The sequence below is a fragment of the Colias philodice genome, chromosome 17, assembly GCF_061535455.1.
Source record: "Colias philodice isolate Cphi_HAF_F1 chromosome 17, ilColPhil1 Martin Lab GWU primary, whole genome shotgun sequence".
NCBI classification, from domain to species: Eukaryota; Metazoa; Arthropoda; class Insecta; order Lepidoptera; family Pieridae; genus Colias; species Colias philodice.
In genome coordinates this window covers 2,499,599-2,517,498 of record NC_143102.1, presented here as the reverse complement: position 1 = coordinate 2,517,498, position 17,900 = coordinate 2,499,599, and the positions used below count along the sequence as shown (strand labels likewise).

Here is a 17,900-nt window from a genome sequence, read left to right as displayed (position 1 = left end):
AAAAAGTCATTTAAAATGAAAACAAAGAAAACTACAAGATTTTTTTAGGGTTCAATAATTAAGGAACTCTAAAAGAAAATCCTAAATGCGGTCCAACCTGGCATTTCATAAGACAAGAGATTCCTTGTCTCAAGTAGTTGGTCAAGTTTATTCAGACCCTCTTATACTACCGCATTTCTCATTCTGGAGTTATTATTTTTCACAAAATTATGAGGTTTTTAACCCTAGAACACTAACCTTATTTTTCACCGTTTAATACTAACCTTCGTCGCTTCGACTACGCTTTTTATTGGAGGGGATTAAGGGGTTTAATTAAAACAATATATTTGTAGTTATGTTTTTATTTTAAGGACAATGTATTAATCTACATATAAAAATATTAAAATACTTATATTACCATATTTTTTTATTCAAACAGTCATCAAAATGAGATCATAGTTTACATGCTTTATGAAAGTTCTTAAAATTTTTGAAAAATTCGTACACATAATATATACCACTAAATTGCTCGAAATAAACTTTTAATTGTAAAAATAATATCTGAAAAATTAATAAAAAATATAATTTTGATAATAGCTTAGGATCTAAAACATTTGTGACACACATCAAGTTTGTGTTCCGCACACAACGATTTTTTGCACTTAGTGCACCTATTTTTAGTCTACCTTTGCTTTACGGTGGGACATATATCATATTTATGTTTCTTTTATTTTGCTGTGGAGGGACATAAGCATCATTACTTTGCTCAGTCTCATTTATAACATTCATATTACTTCTTTCTGGCATGTTTAAAATTTATGTGATTGAGTCCCGCAGAGTATCAGTAATGTCATCAGTAATTATACCTGAAAAACATGGAAGAGGATCTAAAATATCTTGAAAAAACCGTACAGGCCCTCGTGTTATGTTTCTATGTTCCTTGAAGGCCTTCTGCTTTGTGACCTTGACTATTGTGGTGACCATATGTGTTTATCTTTCCCAAGAAGAATGGTACGTGATGGTCTTATAATCAAATCACTTGGGTCAGCTGAAGTGCTACGTTTTTCGTCTTCAATGTCACGTGGGCAGATGTATTACTACATGCCTCATAATCTTGATCTGGAAATTTCTCTTTATTTACAATAGAAACTTCATCATCACCCACTCCATTTCATGCCTCATCAGCCTCAAAATGGTCTTCAGGCTCTCTCGCAGATGAATTTTCCTCATCGCTTTCGACTTCTAATAATAACACATGAATCGTATCTAAAAAATAAAATAATAGGCACCATTATAAAAGATAAAATAACGTAATTTTAACTTAACTAAATAGTACGAAAAGTTACGTTAATACTAACCTTCGTCGATGTGACGAGCCATGGTTGCTGGTACAGCGCGTGTGGACCTTCCACACACAAAGCACTACCGTCCATCGCAAGAGCAATGGGTCGGCTGAGATTAGCTGAAGTTAGAAAACCATACGGTCGCGCGCGTAAAAGTTATAGCGATTTTTTTGGTGACGCGTCGTCGAATCGACGAAGGGTAGTAATCTAGGGTTAAGAAGGATACCGTTTTCACATTATACTATACGATATATATACATTATATATACGATACCGATATCGGATGATATAAATGTTCATTAGCAGATCGTCAAGTTTGTTAATAATTAAGTAATCAATATTTTCTTTAAGCCAACGCTTTTTATTAAGTTGCAAAGGTTGAATTAATTCACAAATTTTATACAAAGTTCTTATCGTGCAATAAGATTAAGCAATCTGTTCGTGCTATTTTAAGACATCAACTTAAGAAAGTAGTGTAGTCCTTATAAATATTGTTTTTCATTAGTGTTAACAAAATTGAATAGTTCGCTAAGCTATCATCTAGGAACTTCTGCTATAATGTTACTCTTTTATTTTTTACAATTTTTCTATAATTTTGCTCTCAGTAATCTTTGAAATATAATCACTCTAACACAACTGTAAACAAGCCTCTCGAGACATCACTCGAATTTCACGTCACAAGTAATTTTTACCTTATTAGATCAGTATTCAATTAACGTATGGATTTTCTATAAAAAACCTTTCATTTCATTTCTTGTGAAGTCTCGGCGAAGCAATAAGCAAATGCGGATAAGGCTGTGCGGAATGATTGCGGTCTCCAGGTTGTATGCGAAGAATACAGGGCCGTAGTTAGTGTATTTAGAGCCCTGAATAACGACCCTTTGATGGTCTCGGGGCCCCAAATTAGCAAAACCTTTTATTTACAGATTAATCATTTATTGTTTGTAATGCCTTTTGTTTTATCTCTACGATCCTTATTATGTCAATATACAGTAGTTTTATAATCGCGATCAGCTGTACAACTACGTACCTGAAACTATTACAAATACTAACTATTGTTTTAATTTATTCCATCAGAATAAAAAACGTCATGAGAGTAAGTACTCTGTGATTTTTAATGACATTAAATCTTTGTACAGCCTTTATTTGATATAAGCCAGGCTAGTAAGCACAACTAGAGGCCCCAAACAAAGGCTCCACTATCCTGCACCAGCATTCCTAAGGTCGACTGAGACGTAATGTAATAAGCTCGCTGAAATGTTTCAAGTTTAGTTTATTACTTCTTTCCCTGATGTTTCATCCTGGTTCTGAAAATAGATAGATAGTGAGGTAGCAGTCAATGTGATTATTCCCACGTTTTTATTTGTTTCTCTCAACAACGGATATAATTAAAGAAATGAAAGAAGGAATATACATTTTAAAAGCTAAAATTATTTTAAATAATTTAAAGTTAAGGTATTAATAACATTATATTAATTTCACCGTAATCTTATATTATTAGTGACCAAAAAGAAAGTTTGCTACCGGTAACTGGAAAGCATTTAATTTTATGTGTAATAGTATTTGAATTTATCCCTCTCCTTATGAAATTTATTATTTGTTATTACTTTTTTATTTACATATTTTCTACACAAACAAACATCGTTTAATTTCTCTTCCACCCTTATTTAAAACTGAATGTGAACATAAATTTGAAATCCCTGTCATTTTTAATAAGATGCTTTCAAATATTATATTTTAAAAGTAAGATCACTCCCAACGGATGATGAAAAAGACCTAATGAGTATCATAGAGCTCCCTACACGCGGGTCTTTGTAGTTTTTAACAAAACTTACAAAAAAAGCCAGACGAACAGAATATAAATTAAGATCAAAAATTAAAAATTCCCGTAGACAAACCACACGAGTGCATCTAAAGATAATGAGTGAAAGGAAATTGTTAGCGGTGTCGCCTATTCGCGTATTTTCGGCTGGTCCCCCCCCCCCCTCCCACTCTTTTGTTCTTACGCGTGTGTGTTCTGGGAAGTCGTTAATTTTTCCAGCTTCACAGGAAGAACCGTCTTCTTTTTTTGGAAAGGGTTCGAGGTCTCAAAAATTATATTCGTCAAGGGTGATCTAGATTTTTTCCTTTTTGCAATTGTAATTGATGTGTATGAGATTGTAGAGTTTGTGATGTTTAGAGCTTCCATTCGGTTAGAATATTCATGCTTTTAACATACAAGTATGATTATAAATCTTGTTACAGGCAAACTGGGTGGAATTACACTTTATGATACTCCTTACATTTTATGATATTTACTAGAGACGAACTTTAAAGTTATTAACCATCCTCTACTATTTAAAACATAAATTAGATAATCTGTTTATTTTTCATTCAATGCAATGCGATCCGAAAGTTGAATTCAATTATGCAGAACCAATAATTATGTAGAGACATCTTTTTTCACGAAACACTTTAGAAGAGCATTTTCAAAACCTTTAACCTGTATTACATAAAAAGCCACGTATCGTCTATCAGTTTTATAGCTCAAAATTATTTTTATTCTATCGTCTACAAAACTGTCAAGTGTAAAGAATATGCAATGTGTTTATTTCGTCAAAGGACGATTGGGGTAAGGAAGAGCGCAATTAAAATTATAATTTTTGGCAAACGTTCCGACCAGGGGTCGTATATTCTCTACTATTCTGCATTTGTCTTGTCCGTTTTTTCATTTAACGTTGACAGTGCACTGGGGACGTTTTATGAAACAATACTTGTCTTGACACCATACGTAAAATTGTTTCTTAGGAATCAATCAAACCAAATTATTGAAGTTATCGAAGATCTGTAATATAATTCTGAAACTCCAAAAAAGGCACAATCTAAAATCCTTCCAGTTTGTAGAATCGTCATAAAATTCTCTTTATTATAAGTAAAGGTAATATAATCGTAGTGTAATATAATTATCATTTATCATTTACAAAACCGTTATAAAAACGAATTTCAATACACAATTCTGTGTCTACCTTACGTTTATTTCAAATGTGCTCAGTTTTAAAAGGATATTCCAGTAATACAGTCATACAACCAGCCTATCACTAATACGCAGTTATTGACTAAAAGCAAGTCCCAGTGTAACCATATCATCAAAATCCGTACCCAGACTCGGACACCCCCGAATGGATTGTGGCAACGCGCCCTCGCGGCATTTAAATATTCATTGTAACTCTTTAATTATACCGCGAGCATGTGGGCGGCCTACAGTCACCGCTTCAGTTTTAAAAACTGAATTTTTTAAATGTTTAAGTACAGCTTTATGTTAATGGAAAAGCTATACACTACAAAGCCACCAATTTTTATATGTTGCGAATTACGAAGAGGTTTCAAGGTAAATTTAATAGTTTTCAACTGAACGTCATACTTAACATGTTATTCAGAGGTTCTCGAAATGCCAGTTAGCATTTAAAATGGTCATTAGCGAAATGCTGAACATTTACAAACGTTTTAAGTCTTTTATTGAAGGATTTTTAATTTGAGTGCAACTCTTTTTGACTGCGTAATTAGTACTGATATGTAAGTTCATACGTGGTTTTTGTAGTGAATTTCCTATTCAAAAGAATCCCCCGCTTTTTTTTGTTCGATGTAAGCGATGTTTTTTGCTATTTACATTTTTTTAATGATGAATGAAATAGACGTGCGTTAGTTTAAGTTTTTATTGGAATAAAAGACGTCGCTAAGTTATTCTCGATTATGTTGCATATCTTTACATTCTTTATGATATTTTTGCGGAGCGTATTTAGAAATTATAATTAATTGCGATTTTTCATAGAAAGGGAATCTAGCAGTGGTTTATTTGTGAATGTATGTGTATTTGTTGCTGTTTTATTATACCTATAGTAATTTACATCAATATAATTTCACTACAATAAAAGGAACGAATAACAACGTTTTAAACTATTAAGGTAAATAGTTAACTATTTAATAGTTAATCAACGAAGTTATAAAAATCAATCTCTACTCCTAAGCTCTACTCTAATAAACATCTGGACATTAACACCACTACACCAATTTTAAAAATAAAAATTACAAGATTGAGCTTGAGCTAAAAAATATAAGGTAAAATCATACTCAAGTACCGTAACTTCGTTCTCATAATAGAGTGAAAAATCTTCACCTTCACAGACATGTGCAAATTGGATTTCCCTAAGCGTCGTTGAGGTCGCTTCGAGGTGCATATACCTGAACATTTTATGTTATCAATTTACACCCGAGGATCATAGAGATTGGTAGACTTCTTAACAAACTTGCAATGATTTTATCTAATTACACAGATCAAGGTATAGAATGTGTTGTTGGTTATTTTCATTTTTTGCAATCAGTCTAAACCACAAGCGAAGTAAATATAAAAATAGTTCTTATGAAATCACTGATGTTTTCTGTTTGTTACGACATAAATATAGGATTTTAAAATTTTAGCTCAAGTTATATTGAATTATTTTAACAGCTGATCAATCGGGATGAGGAAATGAAAATTAAAACTGTATTTGACTGATTACCTGAATTACTAACATTTAACGCATATCCCATACAAATAAACTTATAAATTTAATATACTGCCCCATGCTTCCTTAAATGGACCGTGACAACTCAAGATTTTTGAAACAACGACATAATTTCATGACACATATTCCATAACTTATAACAGTTTATAGGTAGTTTTTAATTGCAGTATGCATCATAAGCATGTCAACTTTTTTATTGAGTGTATTTAGTTTTTAGTAAAACCTACTACTGACTTAGAGCAGAGGCCATTTATCACGTAAAGAAATCAATCAGTGAAACAGATGTTAAATGTGCCTTACTCCACAAGGGAGCGTTTACGTGGTAATAAGATTGTTTTCCGTAGATACTGCTATTTATCTATACATATAATAAATCTGTAGAAGGGTCAATTCTGTACATTGAAAATATTGAAAAAATAAATAGCAGGGGGTGTTACTGGATCGATACCAAACCCAAATAATTTGGAAAATCCAAAAGTGCACGCCTCATAATTTTTTTTAAATAAATATTTATTAATTATTATTTTTGTTTATTTAATAACAATTAAACCACATCGAATCAGACCCTGAAAAATGAAAGGGTTCTATTCCTGAGCATACTCAAACGTAAGAGAAAAAAAAAGACTCGATTAGTAAAGTATTTCGGTCGCTATCGTGTTAACAAGAAAAAGGATCCGCACATACAGACACACGGACGTCCAAGACAGAACTTTTTTAAACTGTTTTTTAACTAGTTTAAATAACAAAAATGACATCAAAAATATCATGAACGTTAAAAATAGTGTTTTTTCTTAATATGTGTGTGTATGTATTATCTTACAAGTGCAATGTATGATACATAAAGACATTTTAAGTTTAAAAAATCAGATGTTTTGCGCGAAGTGACAGTAGTACCCACCTCAACGCTTCGCTTATGAGGCGTGCAATAGGTGATTAAAAAAATTTTTATCTGTCTGTCTGTATGTGAAGGCATCACGTAAAAACTAACAGTTCGATTTCGATGAAACTTGGTATAATTATACCTTATTATCCTGGGCATAAAATAGGATACTTTTTATCCCGGAAAAATACGTAGAAATAAACAAATCTTAATTTTTCCGCGCGGACGGAGTCGCGGGCGGAAGCTAGTTATGAAATAAAAGTACTCTGGGCACGTATCCATGTTCCTTTTTCCTATTATCCTACTAATATTATAATTTATGCGAAAGTTTGTGATGATACTCTTTCACGCAAATACCACTAAACCGATTACAATGAAATTTAGCACACATATAGAGGGTAACTTGGATTAACACATAGGATAGGTTTTATCCCGGAAATCCCACGGGAACGGGAACTATGCCGGTTTTTCTTTGAAAACGCGGGCGAAGCCGCGGGCGGAAATCTAGTATTATAATATAACTACATGTAAGAATAATAAACTTATACAATCATCTACGTATGAGACTAACTCAGTTATACAAATTTTCTAACCAAACTCTACATTATTTTTATTAATAACAAACTATGATATTTACTTTTGAAAATATTTTTTAAGTCAAGTATAGGTATCTAAATTAGCGTGGATACACCGCTAATTATAAAAAGACACTTGACCGATTTTGAAAATACTTTTAGCAGCAGAAGGCTACGGTAAATAGCTATTTAAATAATAAAAATTACTGTGTGTCGTTTCCAATATTATAAGAAATCATTTATTACAGTTTACCAATACGATAGGGAAGTCTAATTTAAAATACATCATAGCAGAAAATTGCCATTTTTACGCCTTACAATATTGAAAATCTTATTTAACTAGAATAAACGTATTTACAAAGAATAAATAAGTCTGATAGCCATAAAAATATAATCGTTGTCATAAAATCATAACATTTATAACAAAGTAAACGAATTACAGTTAAGAGCAATAATCCAGTCAATAAAATGTTACAAACTCTCATAAATGCACATTTGGTTACATTTTAAACATTTATGATACCTCTAGTATGCTTTAATATTATGATTGATAAATAATTTTCTTTATAGAAAAAGTGAATAATGAAATTTTCTTGCAGTAAACTTTAATTGTGTACAATAAAAATCACATTTAATTTATAGTTACTATGTATTTGATTTATATAAATTAAATAATGTATGCAAAGGATTGTGGTATTATAGTAGAGCCATTTTAATAGGCAACATTTGACAGTTCAACAAAATTCAACAACGTAACCTAGTAACGACGACATAGAATAACATGATATTTCGTTTTGTTAGAACTGCACATTTGCTTAACTTTTTTCAATTACGATTACATATTTATAATAATAATGACCGATGCAACTAATTTTAAGATTTGATTTTACTGATAAACCATTCTAAACATAATAAACATTTTCTTATTTAAAGAACTGACGTCGCTACAATTTTGTGTCAATAAACCTTTTTTCTTTATAAATAATAAATAAAATTATTGACATGTGTTTCAAGTTCGATTGACAATTGTTTCAAGTCCGTATCGATTAATTCGCTTTAATCGATGTTTTTAAGCAGGTTACCACCCTATGAAGATAAAATTGATAGACGTCAAATGTTGCCTATTAAATTGGCTCAACTATAATATAATTGCCGTATAATAAAAGTAATTTTTATTTAGAAAATTCTTTCGTATGTAGCAAATTAAAATAAGAATTCAATCAAGAGCTTGACCGCAAAGTAAAAAAAACTAAAAATACAAAAAAAAAAAACATTTATTTTATTTTCAATGAAAATGTATAATTCTCAATTTGTTTAAAACACCAGACTGATAGTTTATGGCCATAAATCATTATTTACCAGAAAACCTTCACATATAAAGCATCCATTATTATTCATTTTCTGCTGACGCGGCAAGTCAGTGTCTGTCTTATTTCTTTTATAATTATTCCTTGCCTCCTTGGGCGAGGGGAGACGGGCTGAGATAAGCCCAGGGCCGGCTTCAATACATTTCGCGTCCTTATTCAGACTGCGTAGCGTGTAGCATGATAGTGGACAAAAAAATTACATGATTAAAATAATTGATCGCAGAAATAATTGCGTAGTAGATTTCAATATATTGTGACACGTTAAAACTAATAAAAAGTTAACTTGTACGATAGTTCAAATTATATGGCACATAATATCTGAACTCGAATCTAAACATTTGTTTTCATACAAAGTTTATCTATACTTACTTCATTTAAAATTAAACAAAAAGATTATCAATATTGTGATTTTGCCTGTCACATCAGTTGTAACAACCACAACTTATATCGCCTACGCCGCCCTACTATTGACATGGCTAATAACAAAAATTACGTCAAATCAGACCCTGGATACAACGTCTTCGGTTTTTGCGGCGTTTGTTTCAAGTTTTTTAGGGGGTAAACCCTTTTCTGAACATGACAGGAATTGGATCATTAAGCAGGCCTAGCTAAACTTAATACGACTCCCGAAGGGTTAGACTTATGAATAATTATTTTCACGGTACATTTTAAATTTATTTTGTCGTAAGCACTTTGTTTTTGTTTTTGTTTTTAGATTTAACTGGGTCTGGCGTTTCTATTTGTGTCCTTTGTTGAAGTTTGAAGTCTATAGTCACTAGTGTATGGGTGAAAGTTACAGCCGTATTTCCATTTTTGTAGAGTAAATATTTTTTGATACCAATTAATTGGCAGTGTTAATGTAAATATTACTTACAAGATACATAGGTAAGATTATATTATTTTTATACTTCTGAAACTACTTCTATGTATCAAGTTGATAGATAAAATTTCATATCAACGAATCGCTTTTCAGGCACAGAAACTTTGTAGAAACTTTAATTAATATTTTCTTTTTAACTATCAGGAAATTCATATAAATCGCACTTAAACATTTCAAAATCTAAATACAAAACAAAAGTTGAAAAAAAAATTCACTTTAAATTCATCACATAGCGTATCGTATGATAAATTACAAAAAGACTTAAAACGCCCGAACGCACACTCAAGGAGGTTCACAAGGAATATTGGTATAGAAAAGAAATCAATCACAACGTGTCTCGAACAAAAAGCTCTAGTATCAGACTAGAGTCTAGACATTTTAATTTTCCCCTCAGTTCTGATACTTATTATCATGTGTGGTAGAACATTGTAAGAGCATTAAGATAAAAATGTAGCTTTGATTCTGCATTTTCTACTTTGACATGAAATAATGAGAACTTGCTTTGGAACTAAGGAGATTTAGAGATCTTATATTTTTGAAGAGGCCGTTAGCTACATGTAGCATTCTTGTTATGTTTAAGAGGGGCATGCAGAAGCAATATATCGAAATAGTTTGTTTTGTTGATTAATATGTAGTTGTTAAATTTGAGATTAACGATTTGGTTTTTGAGGAAAAATATAGAATTAGAGGGTGATAATTAAAATGAGCTTGAATACTTGAATAATAATTTAAAAATAAAATCTTGAGTGGACAACTTCGTTTCATTGATTTAATTTGAAGATAAATGGTTTGTTTAACATACACAGTTGTATAATCTATCTAGATTAAGAAATATGTTGCTTAAATTTTTATATTCCATTCATAAATAAGATTGATTAAATTGTATAATATTTGGTTGACTAGAATTCTATAAAGTCGTTTGAAACACCAACATGCAATGAATCGAGCTACCAATCAACGAAATTAAAAACATCCACATTCCCACATATTATTTGCCAACATAATCCCCAACCACGCGACCGTAAAAAAACCAAACATCGAACCGAAAACCAGATGTATCGCAAACCGAGTTAACCCTCACATATTTATCCCGCATTCATTCAATTTTCTAACCCATTTACGTCTGAGACTACAAAAAAGCAAATAAATAAATCGTAGACTTACCGGCGGTGGATTTTTCCGGATATAATTCCATAAGCGTGTGCTCCTTTTGCCCCATTTTTCTGTTTGAATTGATTAGGTCGAGTTCATATCGAGTTGTGAATGCTTTATGCAGTTTTTCTGCACCTGCCAGTCGTTCCAATATTAGGAGTTATTTGGTTTTATTTATTATGTGCCCAGATTGGATCCGCTCCGTCGTCCGTAATTGCGTTTTATTAAACGCTCGGATTGTATTAGATGTGGTGCATTGAAAATATTGCTTGTTCAACGTGTATATGTACTTGTGTTGCTTTAATGAAAATTATGAGTCGAGAAATGTTCAGTACAAATGTTATTTTCTCTTTTTTTGTTATCAACTTGAATTCTTTCGTGTTATGTAAACTTTCTGAAGCGAAAGTTTCATCAGTAACAAAAGTTGCATCAGTAACATAATATCAATGTTGTTAGTCTGATTTTTTAAATTAGAATCAATAAGCTATCTACCTAATTATAATTTAATTGTCAATACTTTTAATTATTCATAATGGGAATCGCCTAACCTAGATAATAACCAAAATCTAAAATCGATAAAACCATAATCGCTATACATAAATAAGAACAAAAAAAAAACAAATGAAAGGCTAAGACGTTCTCTTCATTAGCGACAAGAAAAGTGATGTCATTCCGTAGCATGCGAGGGAGGTGTGCCACCCCCGGCGCACACCTCCGCGACTGACTTCGCCGCGGTTACCGACCCCCCCGCCCAGGGTGGAGGGGGGTCAGGCGGTCGGCTTTCTCTTTCATTTTTCCTTCGCTCCTCGGCTCATCCAGTTACATCGTTCTTATGTTTTATTTTTAATTAAAGCGTACGCAAGTTGGCGTCTTCCCCCCTAAGGGGTCGGTGGGTACATACGCGGGGTGTTGATGATTTTTCAATGGGGAGAAAGAGTTCCCTCATTTTCTTAAGAGAAAATTGCGTTTTGTTTTCGAGTAGTCGAAGTCTGTCGTAATCGCTTTTGTTTTGTGGAACTTGTTCTTTGCATGTATCGCTTGAAAATTGTGCAGTTTGAAATCTTTAGAGGGAAGTTGCATGTATTGGAACGGTAGAACTTAGCTCTTAGATTGGATGTTATATTTTGTTGTTTACTGTAAGTATATTTTATTGCGGATTATGTAGGAAGGGTAGGTACTTTTTTTATTCAAATACGTGATTAAAAGTAATTGTAAGTGTTAATTAAATTGTTTGAAAAAAAACGACTTTGAAACAAAATTGTAATTAGTTTGATTTTGTTTATAAATGTGTACTTACTTACTTCTAAATCAATTGATCTATTACGATGAATTTATTTTATTAATTAGCATACCTAGCCAATTAATTATTAATTGGTATTGAAATAATAATAAAAAATATAAGCACAAAAAAACATTAAGACACAAACAAAATAATTCATTACCCGCGTAAATTAGACGCACACACGGAAAAACATTATCCCCGACTCAAAAGTTAATGTAATGAAAAACAAAAAGGGCCAAGAAAAGGGTGCGTTAAGTTCCACCGAAAAACGGGAATTTGTAAGAAGTTGCCCCCACCCCCGGGGGGGAACTGCCCCCTCGTGTGCGAAAATAAATTGCCAAGAATAATAATTATAATGAAAGCGAAAGAACGTATAAATTAATGGGGACGCCTCAAGAAACTGTGAGTGTGTGAGTGATCGTAAAAAACATATAAGACCGGTCCCTTCCATATAAAATCTAATTAGCATAGATTTTAACGAGGTCTTTGAATATTACGTTTTTCTTAATATTTATCGTACGCTCCATTTGCTCTTGTTTTAAGAAAATTCTAGTACGGTTATTGCTTGCGGCTTGGTATTATGAAGCTGGTCAAGCGATTAAATCTTATTGAATATTATGTAATAAGTTTATTACTGTTAAAAATTATTTTAAAAGTAGCAGTTAGTAGAATTTAATAAGATTTTATAGCGATGAAATTTATAATTATAGGTATGTAGTTCTTCAGATAGCTAATAATAGAGATGTTTAATTATAACTCTTTTACAAAGCCTTAAAGTTGAAAGAAATATTTAAATCGAATTGACTGTAAGTTATTATCATTTTTTTTTCCAATAATACGTCCTTTATCCACACTTTTTCTTCTGTATGTGTTCGAAATTATAATATCAAGTATCTATAATTTAATTCTCGATTATCGACTCTACAAATCTTAACTGTAATATTTCAATATTAATTAAAATTGTAAGTAGGTACCTATAGGTACTCAGCCTAAATATACCAAAATTTAAAACGACGAAGAATCACTTCTTCTTATTCCTAATTTAATGCTAATCCTGCTTCTAATTCCATCCATATAATCTAGAATTAACTCTTTACGCATTCTAAATGCACCATCCTCAGTTGATGAACATTTGAGCCTCATTAATGGCGTTATGATGTCTAATGGACACTCCGGTTCGTTTAGTGCTAAGCTCCACGACGGCAAATATTATTAAAATCATTTCCTGCTTGAGACGTGACAATCTTTTATGTGCTTTGATAGTGGAAATTGAAAGGACTCGTTTGAGGAGCTGTGGTGTATCGAAGAAGTTTTGGTACCTATGGCTTGTTGAGAATTGGAATAGTTTCTAAAAAGTATGGGCTGATTTAGGAACTTTAAATGTTGTCATTTGTACAACAACATTTGCGTGTTTTGAAAGCTATAATTATTGTACATTGGACATTTTTGGTAGGAAGCCAAATACTTATTTGTTTGTATTTTGTTTATTTAATTGAAGAATATTATCTATACTTTATTAACCGTATGGAAGCAGAATTGCTTATGTAGGCGCGTATAAGACTTTATTTATTTTGCTTCTAGTTTAACTTAGAAATAATTTTTTCAGCTTTAATTTTTTTTTACCAGTTCACACTTTCAGAAAATATCCACGCATTAAAATCATTACGCATTATAGTTACTTTTGTAATAAACCTCAACGTAAAACAAATTATTTCTGAACGTTCGTTAATGAACACACTCCAAAGCCTCAAAAATAATTAAATAATCAGTATGTACCGAACACTCGTTATAATCGACACAAAACGGCTAGCTTGAACTGCAACTACATTCGCTAATTTCCCACATAATTACGTGATTACGCAATTACACACAATTAAAATAATAAGAAAAATTGCATACCGAGTACGAGAATTGCCCGTTTAAATTGTAACATAGCGGCTAAAGAGTTGAGAAAAGTCCGGCCGTGGAATTCTTAAACGCAGGCCGTGGAAATGGGATGATTACTTCATCAAAACACACTTTAAGCGTGTTACGTAAATCTCCCAGCCTCCCCTTAAAGGGTGTCGGGAGGAGGGGTAAGACGATATGGGCGAACGTGAGCGCCGTCAAGAAAACCTTGATTGCTTTTTTAATTAGTTTTTTTTTCAATCCCCCCGTTCGTCTTCAAGAAATATGTATTGGAGGCTTGTGTGGGGTTCTTATGTACATTATTGACTGTTTATTGCGCGCATTGTTCGATCTTTTAATTACATGCTGTTTTTGTTTGGACGCCATGTTGGAATTATTGCTTATTGATTCGACGGTTTGTTTGGTGAAGGTGTTTATTGCTACATATATTTATGTAAGTTGCTGAAAAAGTTTATTGTAGGTTTTTCAAGGTTTTTTGATGTCTTAATAATATTAAGGATTAAAAGTATGAAATATTCTGAATGCTAATCATCATGTATCTATATATTATGATTTAGTTCATTGAATTTTTATGAAAAATTCAGGCATGAGGAAAATATATCTCACATCTGTTTCACTGATTGATTCTCTTCACGGGCTTTACGTCCCGCGACTTTTATTAATTTTTTTATTAGTGGAATGGTGGTGAAATATTAGAATTCATTTATTATTTATCTGCGATTGGTAGGTAACACGCGCATTTTGATTTAGTGGTTAAGGGTTTTATTTTTGAAACAATTAATCAAACAAAATACCTAGGTAGGTATCTAACCTAGTACTAATTCGAAGTATTTCCGATCCGCTAAAACTATGTTCATACCTGAAGAATTGTAATTTTTAATTTTATAGCTTTCAATTTATAAAATATATAATGTGTGAAAAAGTTTAAAGTAGAAAAACATGAGGCAGGAATCGAACCTGCGCCTTGATCTAATCCTTTAATTTTTTTCAACTCTGAAGATATGACGACCTTCAATATACTTCATTCAGCACATAATATTATCTACACCTATTGACGACTCTACGTTTTTCAGGCAATATTTTCTATGTACCTACACGCATGATTACATTTTCCTCAAATAAAATGATTTGCTTATTAGAATTCATTGCCACGGTAATTGTTATTTCAATTACTAGGAACTAAACAATATAAATAACTGCTTTCCTTATAAAAATGTACAATATTATTATCGCATAATTCATGAATATTACACGAATGAATTACCTACTCCTGTAATAAATATGGACCTTCGCAATCGTACACATAATAAAGTAATTGGAATTCCTTCTGTCCTTTAGTATCTCTGTCCTAGATACAAGTGGCGAGATATGATTCGAGCGCGGGGTCTTTCGAAAAGTGACTTTAAAACAAAATAATACAGTTTAAAATGAAACGCAGAGTCGGGTGGTTTATTAAAATACTGTGGCCGTACAGGTACAGAGGTGGAAATAAAAACGAGCCAAAGCAGTTACTTTTATGAGGGCGCGAATAAGATGTTTCGGACTCCGTCTAAGGAATGAGGTGGCAGGGGCGGCGTACACTGAAACGGATAACTGCTGTAGCGTTTTCTTCTTTTTGAATGCCTTAAAACCTCTCCAGTTTGTATCTTTAATAAGTAACTGCTTAAAAATTGTAGAGTCATGAAATAAATTAATTTACTAGTGTCACACCCCGGACACTCCATACAAAATGATCGTTTTGACAGTCACACCGTAGAGACTGCAAATGTGTGTGTTAACGCTTTATGGTTGGCACATTTGTGACTAGCGTAAAAAAAAATCTTGTTTTTCTGATGAAATACATCCGTAAACAGCACAATATCTAAACATTTTCTACGAAAAACGATAATCACAAATCCAAAATAATAAAATTACTTTAAGTCAATTTGATTAATGTTGTCAATCTTCGTTGCGTATCGTCCTTGCAGAAAAATATGGCCCATTTTATGTCTGATCGCGCGGGGGTGAGGTAAGTTTAATTTTGGCGGGAGGCGGAGAGTGTCCGTTCTGTAGCGTTTAGCTACTATTATGTATTCTGTGCTAGTGTGTGAAAATCGCAAATGTGTTAAATCTATAATTACTTATGAAAAATGAAAATTATTTAGAAGTTTTCTATTAATTTCTATCCTTTAGTGGAATTGAGATAAAGTAAAAATAAATCTATTTCTAGTGTCTATAAGTAAAATTAAAGACACTTCGGGAATTAACTTTTAAATTTCATCTAAACACGACAAAACACTAGAGATTTTAGCTCATATTTAACTATCTAAAGTTTATCCGATTGTCTTTAAGCTCATGCACTAGTTGTCTAGTAAACAGGATTATCTTCCACTCACTTGCATCGATAAGTGACAGTCTCGCTTACTATAAATTAGAATCACAATCAATTTAGCATACGTGTTAGTGAGTGTATTTGTTATCAAATGAAGTGGAGCATTTTGTATGTAAGGTGCTTTTAATTTTTCTAATATTGATGAAGGTTCATGATAAAAAACTTAAAATTACTATTAACCCAAACTCGAAACTATATCGTATTTTTGTTCTATTTATCGAATTATCTACTACATCCACACCGCACATCTATATTATAATCAAACGGAATCGCCAAATGTGTTGCTTAGCGTAAAACTTGAGAAAGGCTCGACAAATTCCGCAAATTCTTTGATTAACGTTTTTGTTACCGCATAGGTAAAGTTTTTATGAAGAGAAAATACGAAAAGGGGGCAATAGGTCAGAACAACGTCTGTCAGGGCAGCTAATTTTCTACAAATGTAAATTAACTAGTCTCTACATTACAAGTTATAAAATGTAAGAAGAAATATCACCCTGATAATAGGTTATCAATATATAAAATACCACTAAATCCAATATACATGAAACACCTACCAATATACATTATTCCTATCTATTACCATATAGATTTTACCAGTAGCTGGGCATTATTGCTATACGTAAGCGTTTCTTACGCTCATTGTGCGTCCATCACATGAAAATAATAAAATGCCGCTCTAGAGTCGTAACAAGCATCGTTGGGACAAAGCGGGCGCTCGCTCAAATAATTTGTATCAATTTGTAAAAATGCACCTCCCTAGGTGACCTCCCCTGGGCGTGACGCTATCTAAGGACTTAATAATTACGAGTTAAACTTGGGTTTAATGTAAGTGTGGAATTGTAACAATCGTCGAGTAATTGGAACGATTTGCTTGAGGTTTTCTTATAAATGGAAAATGTAAGCCTAGTAAAGAAAATACGGAAAATTTGAATTAAAATAATTTATTTTACTACATACTTAAATAATTTATGTTACACCAAGACAACGTGTTTCGCTTGCAAACTCTTATCATACAGATATACTAAGATTTCACACTTTATACATTAGCTTTTTCTACTTTATTCGTTACATTTACTACATACTAATTACAACGTATCCAATAAATTGGCATAATTAATTTATTTTTGTTTAATAAACTAACCTAGAGTACCACTAAATCAATAACGTTCTTAAACTACATATAAATAAAAAAAAAACACTTCTTATGCTAATAATAAATTCAAGTTACCTACACTCCATGTCGAAACACCAGAAAAATCGAGTACTTAAAATCTTCATGACTATGGCCTAATCAAACGAATCTACTTATCGTTCTTTCCCATCGTTGTGATGTAAAATAGTTAAGCTTCTACCTACTAGGCTGCATTCATAAAACTATTATTGTACCACCCTGCTTGTTTAGAATACATTGCTGCCTTGCTTTGAAAAATCCTAAAACTACTTGGATTGGTGGTACATTCCACGCAATGTATCTTGTATAAGCTTGGTATAGCATTGCTATCGTGGTGTATTTGCTGTGGGTTTTAATGGGTAATCACACAGATTATAGTAAATTGGCCTTACGGTCGTGTCACGCGCGAATATCAAGCAGTGTTGCACAAGCTTAGAGCAATGCGTGATGC

The 17,900-nt window shown here is 32.2% G+C and overlaps 1 long non-coding RNA gene across 1 annotated transcript in view; it reads right to left on the bottom strand.

Moving 5' to 3' along the window:
- LOC149480885 (uncharacterized) overlaps positions 1–17,900 on the bottom strand; it is a 462,413-nt gene that overhangs the window by 243,447 nt on the left and 201,066 nt on the right. The gene's annotated exons all lie outside the window — the stretch shown is intronic.